Consider the following 13865-nt stretch of genomic DNA (forward strand, 5'->3'; position numbering starts at 1 on the left):
ATCCGAAAACAAAGGAAGTAGGTTACAGTACGCTTGTTCGCCCACTGCTTGAATACTGCTCAGCAGGGTTGATAGAAGAGATAGAGAACATCCAACGGAGAGCAGCGCGCTTCGCTACAGGATCATTTAGTAATCGCGAAAGCGTTACGGAGATGATAGATAAACTCCAGTGGGAAACTCTGCAGGAGAGACGCTCAGTAGCTCGGTACGGGCTTTTGTTGAAGTATCTAGAACATACCTTCACCGAGGAGTCAAGCTGTATATTGCTCCCTCCTACGTATATCTCGCGAAGAGACCATGAGGATAAAATCAGAGAGATTAGAGCCCACACAGAGGCATACCGACAATCCTTCTTTCCACGAACAATACGAGACTGGAATAAAAGGGACAACCTAAAGAGGTACTCAAGGTACCCTCCGCCACACACCGTCAGGTGGATTGTGGAGTATGGATGTAGATGTAGATGTTGATGTATTATGGTTGATGGAGAGAATTACAGTCAGTGTAGAAAAGGAAAATAATGTCCAGTTCAGAGAATTATGTTCAACTCAGAGAATGATTGTCAGTGGAGATCGAATGTGAATGGTAAATGGTAAATGACAAATCGATAATGTCAAATGGCATGCTTTATCTGTTACCTATTACCTGTTCCCTAACAAGGTATTAATGTGGGGGTCCATAGTGTTTACAAAACTTGTAAGTAGGACTGAAATTTCAGCGAGTCTTAGATATGAAGGTAATATCGGTAATTCTCAATGCATCTGGATTGTTACTTACATCTACAATAGCACTCATGTGCATGTTTCTGCAACCAGTTTCTATGTATTAAATGCACTTAATGTTTGATACAAAGATAATCTATTAATGTATTTAAATAGTGCCAATAAATGAACTATGAGGGTTTTAATAAGCATCTACGTAATTTTAGGAGACAGTCTTCACTCCTTCCTATCTGATCATGTAAGTGTAGAAAAATCGTGGAATGTTACCAAAGATATAGTATCGACAGCAATCGAGAGATATATAGCACATAAATTAATAAGTGATGGTACTGATCCCCCATGGTACACAAAACGTGTCAGATTGCTGAGGCAGAAGCAACGAAAAAAGCATGCGAAATTTAAGAGAACGCAAAATCCCCAAGATCAGCTAAGTTTTACAAAAGTTCGAAATACAGCGCGTACTGCAATGCGAAATGCTTTTAATAATTTCCACAACAAAATTATGTCTCGAAATCTGGCACAAAACCCAAAGAGATTCTGGTCATACATAAAGCACAACAGTGGCAAGACACAATCAATACCTTCACTGCGCGATAACAACGGTGAAGTCACCGATGACAGTGCCACTAAAGCAGAGTTATTAAACACGGTTTTCCGAAACTCCTTCACCAAAGAAGACTAAATAAATATTCCTGAATTCCAATCAAGAATAACTGCCAAGATGAGAAACATTGAAGTAGATATCCTCGGAGCAACGAAACAGCTTAAATCGCTTAATAAAGGCTAAGCCTCCGATCCAGATTCTATACCAGTCAGGTTCCTCTCAGAGTATGCTGATACAATAACCACATATTTAGCAATTATATACAACCACTCGCTCACACAAAGATCCTTACCTCAAGACTGGAAAATTGCTCACGTCACACCAATACCCAAAAACGGAAGTAGGAGTAATCCGTTGAATTACAGGCCTATATCACTAACGTAGACTTGCAGTAGGGTTTTGGAACATATACTGTATTCGAACATTATCAAGTACCTCGAAGAAAACGATTTATTGACACACAGTCAGCACGGTTTCAGAAAATATCTTTCTTTTGAAACACATCTAGCTCTGTAAACTCGAAAGTAATGAGTGCTATCGACAGGATAAGTCAAATTGATTCCATATTTCTGATGTCCAGTAGACTTTCGACACTGTTCCTCACAAGCGTCTTCTAACCAAACTGCGTGCCTACGGAATATCGCCTCAGTTGTGCCACTGGATTCGTGATTTCCTGTCAGAAAGGACAAAGTTCTTAGTTATAGACGGAAAGTCATCGAGTAAAATAGAAGTAATATCCGGCGTTTCCCAAGGAATTGTTATGGGCCCTCTATTGTTCCTGATGTATATTAACGACATAGGAGACAAACATAGTAGCCCTCTTAAATTGTTTGCAGGTGGTGCTGTCATTTACCGCCTTGTAAAGTCATCAGATGATCAAAACGACTTGCAAAATAATTTAGATAAGATATGTGTATGGTGCGAAAAGTGGCAATTGACCTTGAATAAGGAAAAGTGTGAAGTTATTCACATGAGGACTAAAAGAAATTAGCTAAATTTCTATTACGCGATAAGTCACATGCATCTGAAGGCTGTAAATTCAACAAAATACTTAGGGTTTACAATTACAAATAGCCTAAATTGGAACGATCACACACATAATATTGTGGATAGAGCAAATCAAAGACTGCGATTCATTGGCAGAACACTTAGAAGGTGCAACAGGTCTACTAAACAGACTCCTTACACCACGCTTGTCAGCCCTATTCTGGAGTTCTGCTGTACGGTGTGGAATCCGTATCAGGTATGACTGACGGATGACATCGAAAAATTACAAACAAAGGCAGCTCGTTTTTATTATCGCGAAATAGGGGAGACAGTGTCACAGATATGACAAGTGAATTGGAATGGCAATCATTAAAACAAAGGCGTTTTTAGTTCCGACGAGATCTTCTCATGAAATTTCAATCACCAATTTTCTCCTCCGATTGCGAAAAAATTCTGTTGGCACCTACCTAAATAGGGAGAAATGATCATCACGATAAAATAAGAGAAATCAGGGCTCGCACAGATAAATTTAAGTGCTCGTTTTTCACGCGTGCTTTTCGAGAGTGAAATAGTAGAGAGACAGCTTGAAGGTGGTTCGTTGAACCCTCTGCCAGGCACTTTATTGTGAACAGCAGAGCAATCACGTAGATTTAGATGTAAATGAACCACATAAAAGACTACACAGGTCACTTTGGAGCAATGTACACTAACTGATCAAAATTACCCAGCCACCCATCAGTCGACATTAATAAGGGGTGTGTCTACCCTTCGCCCTTATTACGACTCGAACCTTGCAAGGGACACCTGCAATGGGACATCTGAATGTCCCTGGAGAAATGGTAACCCATCCTTCCTCAAGAGACGAAACCAGAGGAGGTACTGATGTTGGATGCTGAGGTCTGAAGTCGACATTCTACCTCATTCCAAAGGTGCTCCATTAAGTTTAGGTTAGAAGTGTCAGACCAATACAGCAGTCACCTACGAACAGTTGCTGTTCCGTGTACACTACACAATGCTGTAAAATATACACTCCTGGAAATGGAAAAAAGAACACATTGACACCGGTGTGTCAGACCCACCATACTTGCTCCGGACACTGCGAGAGGGCTGTACAAGCAATGATCACACGCACGGCACAGCGGACACACCAGGAACCGCGGTGTTGGCCGTCGAATCGCACTAGCTGCGCAGCATTTGTGCACCGCCGCCGTCAGTGTCAGCCAGTTTGCCGTGGCATACAGAGCTCCATCGCAGTCTTTAACACTGGTAGCATGCCGCGACAGCGTGGACGTGAACCGTATGTGCAGTTGACGGACTTTGAGCGAGGGTGTATAGTGGGCATGCGGGAGGCCGGGTGGACGTACCGCCGAATTGCTCAACACGTGGGGCGTGAGGTCTCCACAGTACATCGATGTTGTCGCCAGTGGTCGCCGGAAGGTGCACGTGCCCGTCGACCTGGGACCACACCGCAGCGACGCACGGATGCACGCCAAGACCGTGGGATCCTACGCAGTGCCGTAGGGGACTGCACCGCCACTTCCCAGCAAATTAGGGACACTGTTGCTCCTGGGGTATCGGCGAGGACCATTCGCAACCGTCTCTATGAAGTTGGGCTACGGTCCCGCACACCGTTAGGCCGTCTTCCGCTCACGCCCCAACATCGTGCAGCCCGCCTCCAGTGGTGTCGCAACAGGCGTGAATGGAGGGACGAATGGAGACGTGTCGTCTTCAGCGATGAGAGTCGCTTCTGCCTTGGTGCCAATGATGGTCGTATGCGTGTTTGGCGCCGTGCAGGTGAGCGCCACAATCAGGACTGTGTACGACCGAGGCACACAGGGCCAACACGCGGCATCATGGTGTGAGGAGCGATCTCCTACACTGGCCGTACACCACTGGTGATCGTCGAGGGGACACTGAATAGTGCACGGTACATCCAAACCGTCATCGAACCCATCGTTCTACCCTTCCTAGACCGGTAAGGGAACTTGCTGTTCCAACAGGACAATGCACGTCCGCATGTATTCCGTGACACCCAACGTGCTCTAGAAGGTGTAAGTCAACTAGTCAACTATCCTGTCCTGCAAGATCTCCGGATCTGTCCCCCATTGAGCATTTTTGGGACTGGATGAAGCGTCGTCTCACGCGGTCTGCACGTCCAGCACAAACGCTGGTCCAACTGAGGCGCCAGGTGGAAATGGCATGGCAAGCCGTTCCACAGGACTACATCCAGCATCTCTACGATCGTCTCCATGGGAGAATAGCAGCCTGCATTGCTGCGAAAGGTGGATATACACTGTACTAGTGCCGACATTGTGCATGCTCTGTTGCCTGTGTCTATGTGCCTGTGGTTCTGTCAGTGTGATCATGTGATGTATCTGACCCCAGGAATGTGTCAATAAAGTTTCCCCTTCCTGGGACAATGAATTCACGGTGTTCTTATTTCAATTTCCAGGAGTGTATTTGCATCCTTTCACGTTTGTTTTTTTCTTAAGTACAATAAGGGAACCACATCCAAAACCACGAAAATCATCCCTATGTCGTGACAGCACCTCCTCCTTCCATCGGAATGCCACAGGGTACTGCCTGACTCATCGCCCCAAATCACTCGTTTCCAATCATCTGCTGTGCAGTGTCGACACTCTTTACATCAGCTCAAGCATCACTTACCACTGACTACAGAATTATGTGGCTTATGAGGAGCCACTTGGCCGTTGAACCCCTTTTTTTTTTAAATCACGCCGGCCAGAGTGGCCGTGCGGTTGTAGGCGCTACAGTCTGGGTCCGGGCGACCGCTACGGTCGCAGGTTCGAATCCTGCCTCGGGCATGGATGTGTGTGATGTCTTTAGGTTAGTTAGGTTTAATTAGTTCTAAGTTCTAGGCGACTGATGATCTCAGAAGTTAAATCGCATAGTGCTCAGAGCCATTTGAACCATTTTTAAATTCACTAGGCACAGTCATTACGCTAGCTTGACTCTTGTTAGAAGGGTGGAGCTCATTACACAGATATTATGCGATTTTGTACAACGAGGCTCCGCATCAAATTATGAGGTCTGTCTGGACTTGGCTGATTTCTAGTTGCAAGTTCACAGTCAAATCACCAACAAGCATCTTGGGCCACTTTAGAGGGCGTGAAAGGTCCCTGACGGATTAATTAGTAAGGTGACGCCCAGTGACTACTACACCTTCGAATCCACTAAGCTATCCTGATCAATACATGCTGCTGTTACAGTCTCTCTACTCTCAAAATAATACTAACCGTCTCCTTTTATAGTGGCAGCTCCGCCTTTCGTGACATCTGATGGTCAGTTATGCATTAGGTAGGGATGTCCTGATACTTTTGAGCAGATAGTGTATGTAGATGGTGTATAACTGGTATGCTATGTGCTATGAACTCCTCCACAGCTGACGTAAGTCCTGCTAGTGAACTGGTGTTTATGTGGTAGTTGACAGTATGGAATCAACGCAGTGGGATGATGTAGACATGTGACAGAATGGGCTATCCTGTTTGGAAGTGCAAATGACCACGTCGTGAACGAAGATGCACAATTTATTGAGGTATCTCTGTGGATTGTCCAACGTGCCTACTAGCAATGGTGAGGTGCGTGCTGCCATGTATCGCGGCGTAAGAACTGTCATGTATTTTCAGCGACAATCAGATTCAAACGGGACAGGAAATACCACTGTGAGTGAAGTACATCTCACTGTCTCCGAGAAAACTTTGTGGAAGAAACAAGGTCCAGAGCAATTTAGAGACGAGATAATCTGAAACTGCACGGCTCCAACGGATCAAACAACAGAGAAAGCCAGTTCACTGATGGCCTTGTAGTTTGGTCAGAAAATTTGTGATTTTGCCTCTTTTTCAATAAAGCAGTGCATAGAGCCATCAACGGCGCAGTGATGCGTTTAATCCGAAGGGTGTGGAGGGTGTTTCACCCACAGTTGCTTCTGTGACGTTTTTGTGGACGATTTCCTACCAAAATGTGGTCACACTCAATCAGGACACCGAAAACATGAAGCAGGACGTTTGTTGCAACATTCGCGACGACGAAGTATTGCCTTTTCGGTGGGAATGCTACGAACTCTCTCTCTATATATATCGTGGTCCATTGATACAGACCCGTCCAAATATCTCACGAAATAAGCATCAAACGAAAAAACTACAAAACTACAAAGAACGAAACTCGTCTAGCTTGAAGGGGGAAACCAGATGCCGCTATGGTTGGCTCGCTAGATGGCGCTGCCATAGGTCAAACGGATATCAACTGCGTTTTATTAAATACGAACCCTGATTTTTATTGCATATTCGTGTAGTACGTAAAGAAATATGAATGTCTCAGTTGGACCACATTTTTCGCTTTGTGATAGATGGCGCTGTAATAGTATAGTGGTATAAGTACGTGGTATCACGTAACATTCCGCCAGTGCGGACGGTATTTGCTTCGTGATACATTACCCGTGTTACAATGGGCCGTTTACCAATTGCGGATAACGTCGATATCGTGTTGATGTATGACTATTGTGATCAAAATGCCCAACGGGCGTGTGCTATGGATGCTGCTCGGTATCCTGGACGACATCATCCAAGTGCCCGGACCGTTCGACGGATTGTTAAATTATTTAAGGAAACAGGAAGTGAGTGTTCAGCCACACGTGAAAAGTCAACCACGACCTGCAAAAGATGATGATGCCCAAGTAGGTGTTTTAGCTGCTGTCACAGCTAATCCGCACATCAGTAGCAGACAAATTGCGCGAGAATCGGGAATCTCAAAAACGTCGGTGTTGAGAATGCTACATCAACATCGATTGCACCCGTACCATATTTCTATGCATCAGAAATTGCATGGCGACGACTTTGAACATCGTGTACAGTTCTGCCACTTGGCACAAAAGAAATTACTGGACGATGACAGATTTTTTGCACGCGCTATATTTAGCGACGAAGCGTCATTCACCAACAGCGGAACGTAAACCGGCATAATATGCACTATTGCGCAACGGAAAATCCACAATTGCTGCGACAAGTGGAACATCAGCGACCTTGGCGGGTTAATGTATGGTGCGGCATAATGGGAGGAAGGATAATTTGCCCCCATTTTATCGATGGCAATCTAAATGTTGCAATGTATGCTGATTTCGTACGTAATGTTCTACTGATGTTATTACAAGATGTTTCACTGCATGACAGAATGCCGATGTAGTTCCAACATGATGGATGTCCGGCACATAGCTCGCGTGCGGTTGAAGCGGTATTGAATAGCGTATTTCATGACAGGTGGATTGGTCGTCGAAGCACCATACCATGGCACGCACGTTCACCGGATCTTACGTCCCCGGATTTCTTTCACAACATGCGTCAGCGTATTGTCACTGCATGTGCGAACATTACGGAAGGCGAACGAGTCGCTGTTGAGAGGAGTGACGTTACACGTATTGGCAAATGCTTTGAGATTGACGAACATCATTTTGAGCATTTACTGCATTAACGTGGTATTTACAAGTAATCACGCTGTAACAGCATGCGTTCTCCGAAATGATAAGTTCACAAAGGTACATGTATCACATTGGAACAACCGAAATAAAATGTTCAAACGTATCTACGTTCTGTATTTTAATTTAAAAAAATCTGTTACCAACTGTTAGTCTAAAATTGTGAGCCATATGTTTGTGACTATTACAGTGCCATCCATCACAAAGCGAAAAAAGTGGTCCAACTAAAACAGTCATATTTCTCTACGTACTACACGAATATGTAATAAAAAGTGGGGGTTCTTATTTTAAAAAACGCAGTTGTTATCCTTTTGGCCGATGGCAGCGCCATCTAGCGGACCAATCATAGCGCCATCTCGTTTCACCTTCCAAGCTAGACAAGTTTCGTTCTTTGTAGTTTTTTCGTTTGACGCTTATTTCGTGAGATATTTGGACCGGTCACGATCAATTGACCACCATATATATATATATATATATATATATATATATATATATATATATATATATATATATATATATATATATGTGTGTGTGTGTGTGTGTGTGTAGCTTTCCCAACACTAATATATTTCTTTGTATGAGAGAAGAGAGATATCTTGTGCAAGGAGTGCTTTTTTTAACTTGCTTTATTTTCTAAGATACATCCTGATTTGAATGCCTCATTTTAACACTACACCGTATTGGCTGCAGAGAAGAGGGAAGATACATCCTGATTTGAATGCCTCATTTTAACACTACACCGTATTGGCTGCAGAGAAGAGGGAAGGGGGAATGGATTAGAAAGCAGAACTGGCCTAATTATACCGATTTTTTTTAAATTGGGTGCCTCATTTTAATATTATGCTGAGACTGGCTGGTGAGGATGGGTGAAGAAGGGGGGAGTGGGGTACACAGCACAACTGCGGTAGATTAGATTATTTTTTAAAGTTTGTTTCACTTGTTTATTTATTTCAACTGATATCTGATTAGCTTCCTCATGTCACTACTAAGCTGTGATATGCTGGAGGGGTTGGGGGTGGGGGTATAAGCGCAACTGGATTTTTTTGTTTTATTTATTTATTTTTTGAAATTACATCGTTGCTGGCTGCCTCATTTTAATTCTACACCGCAAGTTGCGGGGAGAGTGAAGGATTGGGTATGGGAGAGAAGTAGGGAGGCTTGGGAGGACTAGCTGGAGACGGTGATTTGCATAGCACTACTGGGATAGTTGAGACAAGTAAGATGTTTTTAAATTTGCCGCCAAATTTAAATTTTCCGCCATCGCAATGATTGATTTCTAAATTTCCTGGAACTAGCGCCACAATGCCAATGCTCATAAAGATGCTGTTTCTTATTCTTGCAAATTTAAATCTTGAACTGTAGGGTGAAATATCCGTATGGGGCTGTAAAGTTATCTTCTTGTATTTAATGACACTATACTGCTTGGTAATTTATTTCTCACGGTTTAATTTTGATGGGAGCCTTGCATTCAGTTACTCGAATGTGGGAAGTTGCTTGGGCGCCATCTTGTTATTTACGTGTGATAACTGCACAGCTCACATTTTTCTCTGCACGCTATTTGGTTTCAGATGCTGATAAAGATAGATTAACTTGAGCTCTATTGCTGATAGCTGTTTATGAAATATTTTGCTACACAATCTCTCTCCTTATTACTATGGTATGCAGAAAGAAATCAGATAAATGAATCTAATTGTCACCAACACGCACTATGACTAAGAATGTACTATATGCTAAATTATGTTTAATCAATATGTAAGATATGAAGATGTGGTGTGAAGTGAATAAGAAACACTGCACAACAGAAGAAATTTAGGAATATCTTACCACAAAATACTCAATTGCTTGATGGTAAGCTCAACCACGTGCGACAGTTACCATCTACGTGATTACACTGCTATTCACTATAAAGTGCCTGGCACAGGGTTCAACGAACCACCTTCAAGTTCTCTCTCGACCGTTCCACTCTCGAACGGTGCGTGGGAAAAACGAGCGCTTAAATTTATCAGTGCGAGCCCTGATGTCTCTTATTTTATCGGGAGGATCATTTCCCCCTATGGTGGTGAGTGCCAACAGAATATTTTCGCAATCGGAGGAGAAAGCTGGTGATTGAAACTTCATGAAAAGATCCCGTCGCAACGAAAAACGCCTCTGTTTTAATGATTGCCACTACAATTCACGTATCATGTCAGTGGCACTATCTCCCCTGTGTCGCGATAAAACAAAACGAGTTACCCCTCTTTGTACTTTTCGAGGTCATCTGTCAGTCCCACCAGATGCGGATCCCAGACGGCACAGCATTACTCCAGGATATGGAGGACAAGCATGGTGTAAGCAGTCTCTTTAGTAGACCTGTTGCACCTTCTAAGTGTTTTGCCAATGAATCGCGGTCTTGGGTTTGCTCTACCCACAATATTATCTATGTGATCGTAATCCGTAAGTATTTAGTTGAATTTACACGGTTCAGATTTGTGTGACTTATCGCGCAATCGAAATTTAGAGGATTTCTATTAGTACTGACGTGAATAACTTCCAACTTTTCTGTACTCAGGTTCAATTGCAACTTTCCGCACCTCACAGATATCTAAATAATTTTGCAATTCGTTTTTGTCATCTGATGACTTTATAAGACGTTAAATGCAAGCATCATCTGCAAACAATCTAAGACGGCTACTCAGTTTGTCTCCTATGTCATTCATATAGATCAGGAACAATAGACTAGAACACTTCCTTGGGGAACGCCGGATGTTACTTCTGTTTTACTTCACCGACTTTCCGTCTGTTACTACGAACTGTGACATTTTTGATAGGAAATCACGAATTCAGTCACACAACCGAGGCGATATTCCATAAGCACGCAGTTTGGTTAGAACACGCTTGTGAGGAACGGTGTCGAAAACCTTCTGGAAATCTAAAAATATGCAATCAATCTGACGTCCCCTGTCGATAGCACTCATTACTTGATGAGTATACAGAACTAGTTGTGTTTCACAAGAACGACATTTTCTGAATCCGTGTTGACTATGTGTCAATAAATCGTTTTCTTCGAGGTAAGTCATAATGTTCGAACACAGTATATGTTCCAAAACCCTACTGCAAATAGACGTTAGTGATATGGGCCTGTAATTCAGAGTATTAATCCTATATCCTTCCTGTGTATCATGTGACTTGAGCAATTTTCCAGTCTTTAGGTAAGGATGTTTCTAAGAGAGAGTGGTTCTATATAATTGCTAAACATGAAACTATTGTATCGGCATACTCTGAAAGGATTCTGACTGGTATACACACTGGACCATAAGCCTTGCCTCTTTTAAGTCATTTAAGCTGTTTTGCTACGCCGAGGGTATCTACTTCTATGTTTCTCATCTTAGCAGTTGTTCTTGATTGAAATTGCGTAATATATTCTTCGTCTTCTTTGGTGAAGGAGTTTCGGAAAACCGTATTTAATAACTCTGCTATAGTGGCACTATCATCAGTGACTTCACAGTTGTCATCGCGCAGTGAAGGTATTGATTGCTTTATGTATGACCAGTATTTATCTGGGTTTTTTGCCAGATTCCGAGGCTGAGTTTAGTTGTGGAAATCATTAAAAGCATCTCGCATGAAGCACGAGCTATATTTCGAACTTCAAAACTTTGCCAGTCTTGGGGATTTTGCGTTGTTTTAAATTTGGCATGCTTTTTTCGTTGTTTCTGCAACGGCGATCTGACCCGTTTTGTGTACGATGGGGGAACAGTACCATCAATTATTAATTTATGTGATACATAACTCTCAATCGCCATCGATACTATCTCTTTGAAATCATTCATATCTTTTCTACGCTTACATGATCAGATCGGAAAGAGTGGAGACTTTTTCTTAAAAAGGCGTTAAGAGCATTTTAATAAGCGTTTCTAAATAGATGTATTTTGCGTTTCTCTTTTATGGTTGTGGGTTTTACGGTATTCACCGCAGCAGCAACTCCTTGTCGTAGCTTATCCCCGTATCCGTCCAGGATTATTTGTTGCTTGGAGTGGGCCCTTGAACTAATTGTTCAAAATAATTCTCTGAGAAAGCATTCAGTACAATTTCGGATGACGTTTTATGCCTGCCGCCGGCTTTAAAGTATAATTTTTCAGCATATCGTGGGTACATTGAAGTCATCACAGACTATAACTGTATGAGTGGGGTGCGTATTTGAAATTAGACCCAAGTTTCCTTTGACCTGTTCAGCAACTATATCTTCTGAGTAGAATGATCTGTAAAACGACCCAGTTAATAATTTAGTCTGACTGTCAAGTATGATCTCTACCCATACTATTTCGCAGGAACTATCTACTTCAATTTCACTACAAGGTAAACTACTTCTGACAGCAATAAATACTCCACGACCAGTTGTATTTTATCTATCCTTTCTGAACACTGTTAGGTCGTTTGAAATAAATTCGGCTGAACTTATTTCCGGCTTTAGCCAGCTTTCCATACCTTACCATAGCTTCAGCGCTTTCTAGGGCTTGGAACTCTGGTTCTTCCCCAGTACAGCTACAGCAATTTAAAACTACAATACCGATTGTTGCTACAACTACCTTACTGTCTTTTACCTGCCCGCTTTTAGATGGATGCTCTTTTTGTAGTTTCCTGAGACTCTCTAACCTAAAAAAAAGGTCCAGTCCCACCCACACAGCCCCCTCTACCCGTATAGCCGCTTCCTGTCTGTAGTCGGCTCCGGACCTATTAAGCGGAACCCGTAAACCCACCACCCGTCTGCGCAAGTCAAGGAATCTGCATCCTACACGTTCACAGAACCGCCTGAGCCTCTGATTGAAACCCTTCACTTGGCTCTGCACCAAATGACCACAGTCGGTACTGCAGATTCTGCAGATGGTGAGCTCCGCCTTAATCTCGCAAGACTGGCAGTCTTTACCATTTCCGCTAGCCGCCCGAAACCAGAGAGAATCTCCTCCGATTCAAAGCGACACACGTCATTGGTACCGACATGAACCACCTCCTGTACTCTTCATGGCATCGGGAAGCACCCTTTCCACATCCGGAATGACTCCTCCCAGTATGCACACACAGTGCACGCTGATTTCCTGCCCCTCCTTGGCAGACATATACCTAAGGAGCCGCAATACGCGCCTAACGTTGGAGCAAACCCGCCAATGGCCAAATCTTGCTGGCCGAGAAGCTTCCTCTGGAACAGGGTGGGTGACTGCATCCGACTTAGAGACTTCGTCAGCCACAGATAACGCCCGAAACCTGTTCGTCAAACGAAACTGGGAGGCTCTACGATCGGCCCCTCGGAAAGTCTTTCGCTGCCTGCCAGACTAGCATGCAATATGCAATATGTAAAGGAATACCACACAGAAGAAATGTGATGTGAGTTGTACCTGCAACAGAAAAGTCAGGTACAATGACGAAATATAGGAGAGGTATACAGGCACAGTATTCAGACTGCAAACAATGAGACCATGTATTATGGTTTATCAACTTGGTTCATGTTCTGCAAACGTGTACACACGAATTCACATTGATTCTCAACTGATGTGTAAACTAAAAATAGTAAAATTGCCTTTGGTATAGTCGTATTCGCATTTAAACTGTTTGCTGTTGCTTTTGGTGTCATCGATACCAGAATAGGTTTTTTTGCAGCTCCTACACTAGTCTACGTTACACATGTATTTGCAAATCTGCATAAATGTTAGTTGGTTAGTAACATGTTCCATGGATCATCTTGCAAGATAGCTCGCACTGGTGTGGAACGAGTCATTTCACATTCACATCGAAAATTCATTTTGCTCATAAAAAATATACTCAGATGTGAGTTAGTAATTCTTTACACATTACAGGAATAGAAATAGCAGCATTGTCCACAACTTTTTGAACTGAAGACAACCGTAATGCGGAGTAATGAATGCCATTTTTCCTTCTGGTATTGTAATTATGTACGCCATTGTTAGTTTTGATCTGTAGTGGAATATTTACAACAAACTTCATGAAAGAACAAATATGCTGTGAAGCAATAGTCAGAATGCACAACTTCTTAAACAGATGTCTACAAGATGCTCGTGGGTAAGCACCACATGTT

At 43.0% G+C, this 13865-nt stretch overlaps 1 protein-coding gene across 1 annotated transcript in view; it reads right to left on the bottom strand.

Annotated features, from left to right (window-relative positions):
* The window catches only part of LOC126416651 (somatostatin receptor type 4-like), a 366521-nt gene that overhangs the window by 17882 nt on the left and 334774 nt on the right, over positions 1–13865 (bottom strand). The window lies entirely within an intron of this gene.

The sequence above is a fragment of the Schistocerca serialis genome, chromosome 8, assembly GCF_023864345.2.
Source record: "Schistocerca serialis cubense isolate TAMUIC-IGC-003099 chromosome 8, iqSchSeri2.2, whole genome shotgun sequence".
NCBI classification, from domain to species: Eukaryota; Metazoa; Arthropoda; class Insecta; order Orthoptera; family Acrididae; genus Schistocerca; species Schistocerca serialis.